Source organism: Amblyomma maculatum, chromosome 6, assembly GCF_055883805.1.
Source record: "Amblyomma maculatum isolate TAMU_Amacu chromosome 6, ASM5588380v1, whole genome shotgun sequence".
NCBI lineage: Eukaryota > Metazoa > Arthropoda > Arachnida > Ixodida > Ixodidae > Amblyomma > Amblyomma maculatum.
Window position 1 is genome coordinate 53978607 of NC_139349.1, and position 17055 is coordinate 53995661.

Here is a 17055-nt window from a genome sequence, read left to right on the forward strand (position 1 = left end):
GTAGATTGCGCTTAACCTCAGCGTTTGTCCAGTTCCTTTTTCCGTGTACAACTAAGCAGCGCAGCATTTATGAGCAGAATGAAAACACTTTTTCTCGGCGCTCAACTTTACATTGTCGAATCCTGGCGTCGACACTTTGAGCTTCTGTCGGTAGAGGATGCCAAGCTCGCGCAGAAGGGTTTTCACTGAGATAGGATGAAGGACTACTGAATAGTGGTCCGCAGAGCTTCCGATCTCCTCCGAATCGTTGACACAGAACCTGATCTCATCGTACAGGGCCCGCAACGAGACCTCTGAGCTGCGCACTGGACTCAAAGCCAGGAAATTACCCACGTGTTCATCCACGAGCACTTCGTGACATCCACATCCGCTGAGCTGCGCACCGGAGTCATCCCCTGTTCATCAACGAGCACTTCGTGACGTCCGAAGCTATCGGTGAGAATTTGCATTGCAGAGCCATGCTGCCGAAGCGAACCGGAATAGGCATGGCTTATCGATCAACTAGGACCGCAAATATTTTAATTTCCCAATATTCGGTAGGGTGACATTGATATAGGAATCGCTGCTCTTGACGACGCATTGATCGCAACTAGTGAGTTCCCGGTGCTTCCCTAAGACGAAGTCGAGCGAGGTGCATCTGGAGATTTAGCGTCTGCGTGGCCAGATCCTACATGAGGGCATCAATGGATGTCACGGCCTTTCTGATGAGGGCGGGCATGGATCTTCGGCGACGTCGGAATTGGTCTTTAAGTGCGAATCAGAGGAGCCAAATAGCGTGTGTTTTGGCATCAAAAGTTGTGGAGGATCAGGGAGGAACGCAACCAGAAGTCTAGTCTATGCTACTTATATATAGAAGCAATCCCTTCGAGCTCTGGCATCAGCGTGCTATAGCTCGAGATAAGGAGACACTTCATCTTTATTTTCGACACATGGGCACATGAGAGGTTGACAGGTTGGTGCAGTATAGCTCTGGTACAGGAGAGAACAGGGCTGCTGGACGACTTTTGCCTGCATGGAAGAAGGACGAGACAGATAAAAGATCATGCTGACAGTAGGTGTGTTTCCCTACAGCTTTACGAAAGTAGCTTTTAGGCCAAGCCGCAATCCCTTTGTTCCCAAATCTGTCGCACTCTCCGGCGCTATAATGTCACAATTTACCGCATTTTCTCTATCGGCTGCTGTTGAGGAGGCGAGTTAACGCCGGGAGGTGACTGCGCTCCACGCGAACGTTTTGAGAACTTAGGAGAAGCTGTTGTTGCTTCCTTGGACGTAATTATAATGAGGTATGGTATAGTGGGAATTCCTCTAGACTCATAACACTAGTGGCATCGATACCAAAGGCCCTATACACTATGGAGAACCTCCCACCAGCGTACGGTGGCGGTAGGGTCTCCCAAGCTCCTATCATGATGGCTAAAAAATTAGTAAAGACTCCATCTATAGCATTATGGGGTCCGGTCAAGTCTAAGCGCGGAAACTGGGTTGGCTACGCATGTGCACTGGCCGAAGGTTTCATGCGTGTGTCGTTTCATACTACCTTGTATGGATGTGGCGAAGACACATGGCAACTGTCAGAATTCCAAACCTTTAAGAATACGAAGATTTACTATCGAATATTTGCTCTAACATTAGGCTATTTGCAGGTGATTGCTTTATCTACCGCGAAATTAACTCACCAGAAGACCATGTAGCGCCGACCAACGAAGCGGTAATTAAGTGGTATTCTGAATGGAAAATGGACCTAAATGCTAAAAGATTCGCCGCGTTATCAATAACCAGAAAAAAGCAAAAAAATCAGTTTTCCAATATACCATTATTGGACAACTGACCATTACTAAAATATACCATTATTAGCCTGAGTTGCTTTGGGACGTTAAACCCCCCCAAAACAAAACAAACAAATATATCATTATTAATACTCTTTTGACTCAAGTCATGGAACACAAATACCTCGGAGTAATCCCATTACCTCAGGTGGAAGTCACACATTACATCTCATCCTTAGCATTAAAAATATTTTTTTTTTCTCAGAAGGCGCTTAAAACTAGCACCACCGGAGATAAAGCTATTAGTCTGTAATGCTCTTATAAGACCGATCCTGGAATACACTAGTATTGTCTGGTGTTTAAACACTAAATAACAGATAAGTAAAATAGAACAAGTACAGAGAAAGTTAATCAGATTAATTTTCTATAAATATAGGCAAACAGATTCACCAAATGAGCTACTCAGTATAGCCGGTATGTTTATAGTGATGCGTACAAATATATATCTGTTACAGACACCAGACCCACGCGCCATAAGCACTCACGAACATTAAGCGAGTGCACATTCCGGACCGAATGCTTTTGACACTTCTTCCCTCAAGCTATACGTGAATGGTACACCCTTGACTCACTCATCACAAACAGTTTATCATTAATGCATTTTTATTTCGTCGAAATTCTGCTAAAGCAAACATAACCTTCCGAGTTTTTTTTTTTTTTTTTAAATTTGCACGCCTTCCTTGCAGCTAGGAATGAAGCTTACTCTCTGAGTATTCCTCAAATTGTAAACCTGTTCCATGGTATTTTTCCTCTGCTAGTCTGAGTAACTGAAAGTTGGTAACGCGTGTAATTCATATTTTTAAGCGACTTGTATAAAATCTTACTTTCACAGCACTGTGTGTATAGCTTTGTGTGATATTTGGCATACTGGGCTTACCGTATTAATATTGTTTAACCCATGATACTTCCATGTTATAATCTCATATGGTGTTCACAGTATGTAAAAATAAATAAATAAATAAATAAATAAACATGGAATACATTGACATTTCTTAACATATTACGAAAGTTGTACATAACCTGCTTAAGGGCTTGCACTCTCTATTTACAGTAATTTCGAGCAGATAAGTAATTACAGCTCAGATAGGGGACTGGCACAGGATTCAGTTTTAGCTCATCTAATATTAAATTAACGCACCTTCAATATCCATCGCACGTAAAATAACGGTAATACGCAGATGATGTCACGATATGGTCCACAGTCGGGGACGCAGAACCCCCCTTTACGACAAGCCTTAATGCCTCCTTGATTACTGCACGCTACTACAACACTACTAACGCAGAAACCTACGAAGAGACAGCACGTATAAATAGAGCGCGAGCTCACAAAGTAATTTGTTACTGGCGCTCCCATCGTATCGACAAAAGCTGGAACATATAGTGCCACGAACATATATAGATGTGTGGCAGCACGTGCTTCCTCTTCGATAATTCCATGCATGACACAGCGTGCGTAAAAAAAATCTATCAAACAAGTGTTGCAGTTTCATTAAACAGTTGTGGCTTCGCGCTTTTGTTCATGCTGTCAGCTTCTTCATGCGTTTGTGCGTTATTACCGTAGTAGCGCGCGCGGAAACAAAAATGGAGAACCCTGTCTTATAGCACTGCAGGCTTTGATAGTGTACGTCCGCGAAGCAGGCTTAGAACTGTCGCCGAAGTACAGCTACGCCCACATGCATGGCTAAAAAACGGAAGAAAGCAAGGAAACTAAAACAGTCGCGCTTTCATTGTAAATACGCCGCTGTGTGCGCAGCCCCAGATTACCAATAAAGCACGCGGGATATAGCTCTGAGCAATGAAGAATATGGAGCTCGCTATATAGAGAGAGCGGCGTAGAGAACAAAACTCACCGGCAACTTCATTCACCCGGCCAACGATATCTACGATCCGTTTGCACCGAAGCGTACAAGAGGAAGGAGAATCGATTGATGACTGCTACACTGCGCTACGCACGCTCGTGAAAAAGTGCAACTGTATAAGACTCCGCCGATGGGAAAGAACGTCTGGTGCGGAACAAATTTGTCGTCGGTCTTCTTGACACCAACCTGCTGGACAAAATGTGCAGCATTCCAAAGCTCACGCCTTGTATAGTAAAGACAAGGCTTCGGGCACGCAGCACACATGGAGGAAGGAAACCATCACAGGTGGCGCTAAATATGATAAAAGCTTATGGGGCGCCTAAATATCCATGAGTTGACTCGATAGCATTATCATGTGTCATTATTCGCTGTTATCAACGGATGGTCTTAACTACAATCCTAATTACTCGTACTATTAATAGTGCTATTTATTAGAACTTAGCAGTAGAACATAACACGTACCGAGCCTCAAGTAGTAGAGCGCATTGATACCTTAAAAAAGGCAGTTCGGTCATTCTAATTAATAATCTTAACCTTAATAAGTGTAGCTGTTATGTAATAAGTCGCTGATGTCTACGGTACTAGGGCTCGCGTAATTAGCGCCTAAAGTATCGATCAGAAAATTTGTGACACGCCACTGCCTTCTTTGAGAAATGTGTACTTTAATGCAATCTCATTGAAGGGGCGCGTGAAAAGTGCTTGTTACAATTCAGGGAGATAAATATTGTAAGGCGGGAATCGTCAAGGTAAAGTGAGCGGAAGGACTTTTTTTTTTTTTTTTTTTTTTTTTCAGCATTTATAGCAGTCACATAGTCACAAACGAAACCTAAGACTACGTGCAGGCTCCTCCTCACAGTGTCAGAGCAGTCAGGAAAAACTTTAGTGATAGCGTCATACGTTGACTTTCAGGGTTGCTTGCTGCTTGCGCCACGGCAGACTATGCCCGGCCGAAAGCCGCCAAGCTAAGCTCAAAAGGCTTGGCTTTCGCGGCGTGTAACGCTGGAAATCCAGCGTCACCATTCGACATCATCACGAGGCACCCTAACTGGCACTGTGCACCAACGTAACGTTGCAGTGCACTGCGGAGAAGCATGAACCCAGCGTGACTTTAATTAGCGAATATGTCGTCATTTCAAATGCTAGCACAAATATACTTCGAATGCTTTATATGCTAGCAGCCTGCCTTCAACTCATGAGATCTTCACCACAGTGACCATGTTCAAACTATATTCCCTCCTGCTTCCCAGTTCTATCACAGGCAATTTTAAATTTTGAAACTACGCAAACAGAACTACTAGGAGTGGATGACCCTGTACATTGTATGCCCGTCGCAGCCATATTTAATGACGTTAAAGCGCGCACACACACACACACACACACACACACACACACACACACACACACACACACACACACACACACACACACACACACACACACACACACACACACACACACACACACACACACACACACACACACACACACACACACACACACACACACGCGCGCACACACATGCACACACACAAATGCCTTCGTGGATATACACAATTCCGGAGGTGCACTTGTCTAGTTACGCACTGTTACGCGAAAGCATGTCTCTGACTGCTACCAATTGTGTTGCTGCATGTTCCTTTCTTTATACATTTGCCGTTTCTGAGCCGCGTTTTGCGCTATAAATGAAAGAGAAAACGAGGTTCGAGGCTTATTTGCTGCTCCCTGGCGAAAGCCGTGCGAGACTGCTGTGCTGTGGTGCTTTGTGTCAACTCGCTAGATGGCACAACGCATCTGTCTGACAGAGGGTTTGCGCGCAGCAAGACGCTGAGATTCATTATCTTTGTTCTGAATTTTGCATGAGCAGATTTCGAAACGCTTCGTTGACCTCCGCAACTTATACTCTGGGGCAGAATTTTCATTTTTTTTTAATTTTTGTCTTTTCACTTACTGGCACTCTTGCCCTTTCCATCAGCGCCCTCCGATGTCCTTACGCTAGACAAGGAGAATTACGCGTTCTCCGGCAGTTGGCGTGGAATAAATATAGTTCGAGCGCTCGGCTGTGGAGCGGAAGGACGATGGTTAGATCACCTGGCGGTTACACAATTGTTTTTCTTGCGTCAGTTCGTGCGGATTCGCTCTTAAGACAGGCTTTGACTTCGCCATTTTTGAAACAAGAAATGATTTCACATTAATATACAAACAAGACGAGTAAGATATACGTCGTAAAGAGATGCTGACAGCTCACGCATATTTAGAATCGCGAATACCGAAGTGTAATGCAATTTATGAAAGCTAAACCGTTTCCGAGAATTCTGGCCGAACGTATTTTTCAACAGAAAGTTGTTTGTACTTGACGTAAGTCCAGAGGCGATGAACGCGGTAGAACGTCTTCTACTAGTCCGACGCGCACAGATTTATTAATCACACGTAGAAAATATGTCTTTTACTACCGAACAAAACGATGCGGGTTTGGTCCCGGCCGCGGCAGCGCTCGTTTCGATGAAGGCGGAACGCAAAACGCCCGTGTGCTGTACATGTCAGTGAACGTATATATATATATATATATAAGAACCGCAGGTGGTCAAACTTTCCGGAGCCCTCTAACTACGCCGCCCGCTACAGCCGATGTTACTATAATGGACAAACTAAACCAAATAAACAAGGAGTCGCTTGCGATGAAACCTTCCGTTATCCGTCATGCTATGAAGGCTACAGTAACGTGTGGGGGCCATAAGAGAAGCCTACATACCACTTACGGAGATCTGCAAGCCACCTCGTCTGCAAGGCTTGTTTTCCAGCCAAAAGGTCTCGTCTCAGACGACACCCTCGCAGTCTTTGTTGAAGCGAAACGAGGCAGGCGCTCCTTACGGCTCATTCACACTTGTCAGTCGCGAACGTGTCGCAGGAGGAGAGTATGGGGAGCTTGCCTCTTTTCGTTTCTTCAAATAATAAGAAAGTGACGTCTTTGAACGAGACCTTTTGGTCGGAAAACAAGCCTGGCAGAGAAGCTGACTTACAGGTTTCTGTAAGTGGTCTATTGTAGAAACCCAAAAGAATTACAAACACAATAAGCATTGAGAAAATAATGAAACGCATCCAGGCACACAGGAGACACCAGAAGATACTTGGATAAAAGAGAGCAGATGCCCTTATATACCAAGGCCCAACTATCGCTTCCTCAGCTAGCCTCCCTTTTGATATCCCATTCGGTTCTCAATCTTGACGCTATAAAAACACGCGGGCCGTAATTCCCCCTTACACTTCAGTCCTCTTAATTTAACGAAATTGGAGCAGATATCATTCACGACGATTAGGGCTGGGTCGTCTTAGACTGCTGGGGTCACGCCAGTGGAACCCTAAAGAAGAAGCAGTGTAAACACACGTCCTAAATGTTCACGCTTATTGATGGCGTGTATTTTTGCCGAGTGCTGCGGACGTGTCCCGGAACAAAGCCTTCAGCACAACACTACTAAATGAGCCTTCACCTTGTGGCTGACGTACAACACCTAAGTGGATCATGAAAAGGTATTTACTAAAACTAAAAAACGCTTGCGAGCAATTAGAATTCCATCAGTTCTACCCCATGCCACGAAATTCTTTAAACTAACTTCTCTGTCTAAGGTACTGTCTATAAGGACAGAAAAATACAATACAATACAATACAATACAATACAATACAATACGATACGATACAATACAATACAATACAATAACACTTTATTTACATCACTTTGCATGATGTAGGAATCTTGCAGAAAAAAGCTGCCCAAAGCCAGCTTGACAGGACCGCAGGCCCCCTTCATTGGCAGGTTTCAGTGAACAGTGACAAGCAGCATCTCTATATTGTTATAAAACAAGCGCACTGTGCATGGACTAATACAATGAAGTATACATGCAAAAAGGTCATTACATACAAGTGCACTTCTCCTGTGATTCGAACAAAGGGAGAAATCGAAACTATATACACGCAATAAAATGTATAAATAAAATCAATGATATTTAACCTAAAGTATACTAACCTAGAGTGTACTAGGATGGTCTAACCCAATCCTGCCCAAAGCTGAGTACACGCTCACCCGAAATGCGCCGCTGACTAGCCTATCATCATCACTACTATCATCCTCATGCTAGAGAAAGAGAATTAAGATGTGCTACTTCCTATGTCTAGCTATGTTGTTGCTGCATTAAAGACGATACATAACCATCTTCTTCTGGTTGCTTCTTGATTGCCAGATGGCGCGGCAAGCGCGCGGCGTCGGCCAGCTGCGGCGGTTGCTAGGCAACGGCTCTGCGCCTCCCGCCACGCGAAACTCCTAGTTCGTGGCCAATGTAGCTCTCGCTACAGTAACTTCGACCACTTGGGATCTTTAACGTTTGCAGACATTGCAAAGCACACTGGCGCCTTTCGCGTTTCGCCTCCATTGAAACGCTGTCTCAGCGGCCGAGATTTCAACCCGGGTGCGCAACCATTCGTCGATACAGCGCTCCGGATGACGTCATACGTTTTCTCCTTTCACATAGCACACAGCTGCAAGTCAAGTTAGAGGACAACTCTCGACAGGAATTCCAAACGACAGCATACAAACTCACGATGCGGCATTCATGATTTCGCTTTCCCAGCACATAAGCCGCCTTAACCCCCAACGTATTTTGCTTGCATAAAACAGTTTCTCTAATGCAAATATCGCGCGTGAATGCTTCCCATGTGGTGCAAATATTGTCAGGTGAGCTCTTCACGTGCTCAAGCGGTTGGTTGGTCGTGATGGAAAGGAATGCGCAGTAACCTTCTCACTCTCTGGTAAATCCGGGAACTCCTTCGTTAGGGAAACTAATGAAGGAGGGCTAGAAGGTGGCAGGGAGAGAGACACATCGTAGTGGGGAATCCACTTGGGATAAGTTGACGATCGAAAATAGAGTGGGTAACCCGCACCGATATCTCAAAACATTCAAAGTTCTTTTTATTATTATTATTATTATTATTATTATTATTATTATTATTATTATTATTATTATTATTATTATTATTATTATTATTATTATTATTATTATTATTATTATTATTATTATTATTATTATTATTATTATTAAATACTCTTGCACCCGCTTCAATATGCGGCAGTCGCAGCAGAAATTCCGCCTCGTGGAATCGTACTCATTGGCCAATAAGGCGCTTCGGAGTCGAGAAAAGGCACATTGCCGAAGAAATGGGACCAAATTTTGTTCACGATACATTCTGCCAGCACGTAACGAGGTGAGTTTCATTGCCTTACAGAGAAGTGCAGTGAAGCATACTCTCAGACGGGTGCTTCACGTTCACGTTTACCAGCGTAAAGGAATGCGCGAGCGTACACTGTTCACCCCGGGGAAGTGAGCGGCGGTTATTCGTCATTTAATGAAAGCAAGGGAAATGGGGAGGGCAAAAACAAAGGTGCTGCAAGGTAACACACCTTACAGGAAACACTGCCTTGTAGTGACTACACTTTATGTGCTTGGAAAAACACTTGGAGCTGGTATACAAAGGTGGCACGCGCTGCTTGAAGTATATAGTGCCAGCTGGATTACCATGAAACACGTCGGCGGATTTAATACAACGTCTACAGATCACGAAAACAGAGATATCGAAGGCGTATGCAAAATAAGTCACCAGCCTGTCACTGCAGGTGTAAGAGCTCAGATAACACTTTGGTGTGTTGCGGCATGATAGCAATATTTGAGAAATTGCTCGCAAATGATATTCTCATACCGGACTGAAGAATAGTCGGGAAGGTATTTAAAGACTGTTCCTCATAACTGAACCAAACATCTTAGAGAACACAGTGATCAAAACTTAATATTATTACTACTTTGAAGGCTAACTATAACGTTATATATATGCCCTTTTCTTTTCACTAACCGCAAATTCGGTCGTTCTAGTAGGTTTTATTATAAAAATCGAAGGGCCGAGCCTACATTGCAAAACTAGAGGTTTATTTGTATGTTCGGTTTTAGTAACCAAAGGTGTGTGGGAGGGGGAGGGAGGGGCTAAACATATGACTGCGCGAGAGCATTTGCCCTTGTCGCTTGTGCGAAGACGTACTATCAAGGTTGAAACATACCAAAGCACTAATCGAATACCAGTGGGAGTGGAGCACTACAGTTGATATCGAATATGTCATACCTACTAAACTAAAACCCTCGCTGCAGGGGTGAAGGGAGAAGCACACGCTTAATATTTTTTTTTCTAGATTTTTAAGTGGTGTGTTTTCTCCACGAGATTGCTCACGTCTTCACAACCATAAGCACCAGGTTTGGTTGGTTGTCCATGGCTTGAACATATCCCTGGCGTATTTGGAAAGTGATGTAGACCTTGATGTCCTCCTTGGCGCCAAGCGAGTAGTTCCCATCGCAGGCACAGGTGTAGTAAAATGCGGAACCTGCACCCTTTTTCAATGGCGGCGCGTTCGGGTATTCCGGTTGGCTACCCTGCACTGACGAAGAGGAGTGAGGGGATCAAAGAGGAGAAGACAGATAAGGCAAGAAAGAGCATCGCAGTTTGTCACTTATGCCAGTCACTTTCATGCAACAATTCCCCGTCTTGAATCTAACATGACTCTATACTGGCATATTTCGGCCCATTCGACGCTCTTGTGCAAACTATCGTGTGCATTTTTGTGTAAAAAAAAGAAAAAAAAAAGGTTATCTATGGACTATAGATTCTAGAGGATGTATACCAATCGATGCACAATAAAAGTCATGACAATCATACGGCATGCTGATGAGGATTCCGCAGATGGTTCATATTACTTTCTTGTAATGGTGGAAAATACCGTCAGGAACGGTGTAGTGCATGTTAATCAAATTCAAAACTTTTCTCGCAAACAAAAATTATTTTCCGTAAGATTTGGAGCAAGCTTTGTAAATCCATGTAACTTGTCTAAAATCGTACATCTCGCGGAAAATTAGGAACAGCTAGTTGACAGATATGCAGTTAGTATGACACACACACACACACACACACACACACACACACACACACACACACACACACACACACACACACACACACACACACACACACACACACACACACACACACACACACACACACACACACACACACACACACACACACACACACACACACACACACACACACACACACACACACACACACACACACACACACACACACACACACACACACACACACACACACACACACACACACACACACACACACACACACACACACACACACACACACACACACACACACACACACACACACACACACACACACACACACACACACACACACACACACACACACACACACACACACACACACACACACACACACACACACACACACACACACACACACACACACACACACACACACACACACACACACACACACACACACACACACACACACACACACACACACACTTTGCAAGGCTTCGTGTGTAAGTGTGCAATTCTCAAATCTTAGAACCTCACTTTTAGTTTTGTGCACGATTCTGGCATTGGTATACCTTATATCCCACTATCCACTTGCGAATAGCGTCCAGTTTCAGTTTATAGAACCTCGTATGTATGCGCGGAACATGTCTCGCGGAATTCCAAAGTACGTGTTACTCTGGGATCGAGATATTGAAGACAGCCGTGTCTATATTAGATGTGCCGTGTGTCGCTGTCCCACTGCACATGGTGCGGAACTCAACGGCGATGATGAAAAGTCTGAAGCCAAACCGCAAATATAGGTTTTGGAGGCGTTAATACTGACAGTTCGCAACAACACGTTGACACCTGTCACACTGGTTCTATCGCACAAAACTGACATGATAAAAGAGACATGCAGTGGCACTTGCCACAACCTTATAAAGTGCTCCGGAGCGCTCATACAGTGACAAGTTAACTTTAGCCAAGGGTTGAAAAATAAAACATCTGAGGAGGCCATAAAAACCATTGATATGCAGCTGCCAGCCATCTGGCGCACCTCGGGCATTTTTATTATTTTGCAATTAACTCATTAGTAATTAAAATACTCCTTTATTTAGTAATTTTCGACAACAAATGTGATTTGCAAAATAGGACAGCACCTTCTGAAACCCTCTTTAAACTTATTTCCGATTAAGAAAGCATAATGTTCATATTTTTCCCAAGCTCAAAGAAAGCCCGCAATATACAAAAAAATATCATATGACTAATGCGTTCGCGCGCCACGATTGTAGTGCTCTCAATCGTGGTTTGAGGAACGAAATTAGCTGCGGCCATGACACGACAGCCCAGTTCCAGCGGTATACGCTAATATGTTGGCGACGGTTGCAGCCGTCACGACCGAGATCTCGGTGGTGATGGGTAAACGGGTAAACTCGCTGCAGCTTGCACCGTCACGGTCGTCGACTGCCTGGAGCGGACGAAGAAATCATAGCAGACTTATCGGCCTGCGGCTGCAGGCCATGAAGCCACGGCCGCAGCTGATTTCATTCACTCAAACCACGGTTGAGAGTACCACAATCATGGCGCGCGAATGCGTGAGTGAGTGAGAAGACTTTATTTACACCGACATGGACCTCGGGGCAGGGGCTCAGCCAGGGGGAGGGTCTCCTTGCCGGCTTTCCTGCGCCGTGGCCGCAGAGAAGGTCTTGGAGTAAGCCTCCTCTGCCAGGCGTAGGACGATCTTTGTTCATCCACATTTGGGCTGCGGATGTAGGACTCCCAGGTAATTTGATCAAGGGGATCAGTTTCTTTAGCTTCCGGAGAATCGGGGCATTGCCAGATTAGGTGCTTTTGACTCAGAGGTACGTTGCAGAGATTACAAGCCTCTGGGTTCCCTGTCAACTCATTATGCAGAGTAACATGAGGAAAGAAACGGTTGGCCTGAATTTTTCGCCAAGCCCTGCATTCTGAGGGTATTAGGGACCTATCTGGTGGTGGATAGATCCTTCTGTTTAGTGTGAGTCTCAGAGAGCTCCTTGTAGGTCTTTGTCTCCGGGTAGCGGGGTCTCTATGGCCGCTCGGGTGTATACATCTCGAGCGAGGCGATGGGCAGCCTCATTGCCTGGTAGACCCTCGTGAGCTGGAACCCAGATGAGTGAAACCTCCCGGTTTAGCGGGTGCTTTCTCAGTAGACTGGCCCCCTGCTTGGAAATTAGGCCTTTGCCGAAGTTCCTAACAGCCGCCTTTTATCTGAAAGGATAGTTCTGGCTTTAGTGCCTGTACATGCTAGCGCTATCGCAGCCTCTTCAGCTATTAAAGCGTTACGCGTATTAATAGATCTGGGAGTGGTTCCCATCTACCTCCGCACCAGTCATGGGATTTTTTTTTTTTTTTTTGTATTTCGCGGGTGTTCTTTAGAGCATGGAAAAAAGATACACGTGAGGCTTTCTTTATTCCAAATAAATGGAATAGGGTTTTATAAGACACACTCCAACTTTGCAAATCACACCACAGTTAGAATAATCTTAATTACTAACCAGTTAATTGCTAAATAAAAAAATTGCCTGTAGTGCACCAGATGGCTGGCACTGGCAGCTGTATACAAGTGGTTTCTCTGGCCTATACTTCAAATTTTTTATTTTTTAACCCTTGGCTGAAGCTAGCGTGGACACCCTGTTTATGCTCACCACCGCCGAGAATATCAATAGAAACGTTTAGTTTAGCTCTACCGCTTCCCGTTACCGCTACCGCGCGAGCGTCAGTACGCATGCGCAGATCACCCTGATGGCTACGGATGGCGCCACGTTCCTGTCAAATTTCGGCGGACGCCGCACGTGGGGACCAACCAGTGCTGACGGTGCGCGGTAGCGATAAACGGCCGCGATAAGCGGCAGCGCTAAACTAAAAGTATCTAATGTATGCCACGTGCAGGCAAAAGTTTCGAAGTCCGAAAGGTTCTTTGATGCCACCAGAACTTCGGCTGCACTCTGAAGATAAATCAGCAATGGCAAGCCCAGTTTTAAATCGAAAGCCTTTAATGTCTCATACCCACGGCGGCGTCCTGTCCCACTATAGCTGTCAATCATCCTGACAGCCGCCGGGTACGTGAGAAACGTATTCCTAGCGTCATGCCACCGCGATTTCCATGGGGACCGCCATCGCTAGTTAGTGACCGATAGTGACAGTGATGAATGATAATTAAAGAGATGACGTCATCACGTGGTGAGTCATGACGTCGCATTTAGCCATGTGTAATAACTGGAACTGACGTCATGATCCCGTCATATTTGGTCATGACGTCATTCACGCATATACGAAGCTGACCCCGCCTGGCGTCCGATCCAGACGTCCGTACTGCGTCTTTCACTTGGCGCTTTCTCGAACGCCGCACCAAGCAGCATACAGAAGACGCAGTAAAGCAGAAATAAGCGGCGTTTCAAAGGGAGGAAGGTGGGAGTGCTAGAAGAGAGGGAGATAGAGGTGCCGTAGTGGAGGGCTCATCATCATCATCATCATCAGCCTGATTATACCCACTGCAGGGCGAAGGCCTCTCCCATATTTCTCCACTTAACCCGGTTTTGTGCTAGCTAGCTGCATCCACTTGACCCCTGCGAACTTCTTAATCTCATCCGCCCACCTAACTTTCTGCCGCCCCCTGCTGGAGTGGAGGGCTACGTACGATCCACCTAATGGCTTTCGCCTCATCGCACTTTAGTGTTCCACAATTTTTCATTGGAAACATCAGTAATGACGAAACCGTACCACGATCATAGTGTTGGAATAGCTTATTCTAAAATCACGACCATGACAAAATGTAGTGTGATGATTTACACAGAGAAACACTCACCGAGATAATGCCATAGTTGGTCTTAATTTCCAGTGCTCCTGTCATTGTCTGGCATGCAAAAAAGTACACAAAGGCCAGTCAATTACCAAAGAACAAAGGCTCAAGCAGTGTTACTTTCCTGCCTTTTCATTTGGTTTTTGGTATAGGTGAATGAATTACACCAACCAGTCCACTTCACTTTCTTATTTACCGATATTCACTTCCTTTTTTCCAAGTGCTGTGTTCATATGTTAGCAACTCAATTCTGGGTGACTGCATGCCGCGCACAATTTCTGGCCGAACTTAACGCACTGCTCAAGTTTTCCTTGTTAGCTAAATAAAAAGCTGACCGTCATACCAAACTACAAGCTCAAGAATTGTATTCTCTGTGGCTTGCTTGGTATGACGAAATATCGAAAATTGGTTTCATTTACTGTTTTTTCAGCGGAATAGTGTACACACGCCGCGTATAAAATGAGTGGCAGTTAGCAACCGTTTTATTATTTTTTTTAAGTGCAAGGTCTCCAGATAGTTGATACTGTATACTTATAACAGCGCTGGGAACAGGACGAAACACACAAAGAAACAGGAAGGCGCAGCGCCTGTGTCCGCCCTTTCTTTCCATGTTTCGTCCTATTTCCAGTGCTGTTCTTTAGGTATTTGTATTTTAAGTTCTGTTCTATTGTGATAGAGAGGTATGACATTTTGTTGGCATCAAATTTACCACAGTTTGTGGGTAATGTGGATGAGCGCGCATGTGTGAGTTATGTTAGCGTAGTGCTGTAGGTCCAGCAAATCTAGAGAACAACGGTAATCTGATGTGAGAACTGCCTGACATGTACAACATATTTAACAATCGGCACATTCAACCCAATAAATCAAAGGCGGATGAGTTCACGTATAGGTGTGACCGCGCTGACGCCATGCGGCGAGTCATGACCGAGGTTGCGCGGCGGCGTCGAGAAGAGGGTTCGTGCGAGAACTTTCTTCTTGGCGACTTGCTCAAGACAGCAGCGGCGGTGAGACGGTTGTAAAGGGGGGGGGGGGGGGGGGCAGCACAGCGGCGACGGCGCGATCAAGTTTAGGGCGCCAAGCGACGGAAAGGCGGGGCGACCTGATAGGTGCGGCCTCCTTATCCAATGGAGACAGCCCGGCGTCGACCAATGGCGCGGCCGCCGCTAGAACCCGCTCCATTGATTAGATCACTCCTCTGCTGTCAACTCGACCCGCACCGAGTGCTCGCTGGCGCTCCCCCCCCGCCAAGTTTTTTGCGCTCATCGCCTACCGGCCACCGCCAAAAAGTGCTCCTCGGGCCCCGTGCAGCAACTGCCGCCAACGGCGAACAAAACAAAACAAAGCTCCACAAAACAGCGGCTGCGTGGCGACGACCGGCTTTTCCCCAGTATCGACGCGCGGGCTGCTCGCTGTCCGCGCCGCAGCGGCCGCTGAGCGCTCTGACTCTTTCGCCGTTCTGAGAAACAAACAGACAGTTCTTACTCGGCGCTCCACTCCGAGTGAGAGAGCTGCTTCGAGGGAAGCTCGCACGGTGTGCATGCATGATGTTGTGTCCGCGGCAATTCGGTGCCATGTGGACCCTTCCTGTCGTATCCGGTGAGCAGTGTGTGCGGCGCGCGAGGACTGTCACGGCATTATGAAAGCATGGCCGATCAAGGAGGACACAGGTGCACACGCAGAAAGCAAGCCAATCCCCGGAGGAAAAACGGTACGTGCGTTTTCACCTCCAAAAGAGCGAAGCTGAAGGGACACAAGTTCTCCAGCAGAAAGAGGGAGGGGAAGGAGACATGGGGCGCACACTTGCATAATTTTTACTTCCGCGGTATAAGATGACAGGCGGAGGCGAAACATGACATTATAGTACGATGTGTCCAAGGTACACGAAACCACGCTTCCACTAGTGTCAGTCGTGAAAGATCGCAGTCTGGAAAATAATAATAAAGTGACGCGTGGTTTGTCTGCCATACCTCGTCACCGCTGCTACGTCGTCCCATAACGTATTTGCGCCCAGCGTCATTCTCTTCGGCGATACACACAGCTGGCCGCACCGACGTCCGATGGGCGAGGCACACGACACAACACCCAGCGATTTTCTGCGTTGCGAGGCGTCATGCGGGCGACTCGCAGCATACGACGGACGCGCACCGCCCGTCGCTGAATCAAACGCCGTTTCCGTGCGCGACGCGGGACAGTTCCGACATTTCCTCCGAGCGGCACAAAAGTTCGTCAGGCTTAGCGCCAACTACGGGTTCGGCCACCCGCTTCAAGGGGAGCAATCTCTCTCCCCTTGTTTTATTCGCCCCACTCTCTCTTTTCAATACGCGTTTCCGTTGCATCCCCCGACATGGCGCCACTGTCGCACTCTGTTACCGGTCGATCTGCTTTCCGTTCTGTGCCCGAAGGAAATTTTGCTTGGTGAAGCTTTTTTTTTTTTTTTTTTTTTTTTTTTTTTTTTCACACGCTCTGGGTGCTGCTTCCGCCGTTTGTTGTAAATTGGCAGCATGCCATGTTTAATAACCTAGTGGGTAGTGACACTTTTGGTGCTAACGGAACCTCAGGCAGGAAGGTGAAACGGGGGGGTGTTGTCTAGGCGGACATCGGCGTG

The 17055-nt window shown here is 46.1% G+C and overlaps 1 long non-coding RNA gene across 2 annotated transcripts; it reads right to left on the reverse strand.

Annotated features, from left to right (window-relative positions):
* Window positions 1-750: 750 nt before the first annotated feature.
* Window positions 751-16680, reverse strand: LOC146185766 (uncharacterized). Of its 2 annotated transcripts, none has more exons than XR_014708033.1 (3): window positions 16418-16680; window positions 14457-14504; window positions 751-1008 (listed from the first exon to the last, which is right to left on the reverse strand). It is a non-coding gene; the product is annotated as an uncharacterized LOC146185766 (long non-coding RNA). The 2 variants fall into 2 exon arrangements; XR_014708034.1 differs by lacking the exon at window positions 751-1008 and adding an exon at window positions 9673-10152.
* Window positions 16681-17055: the final 375 nt, after the last annotated feature.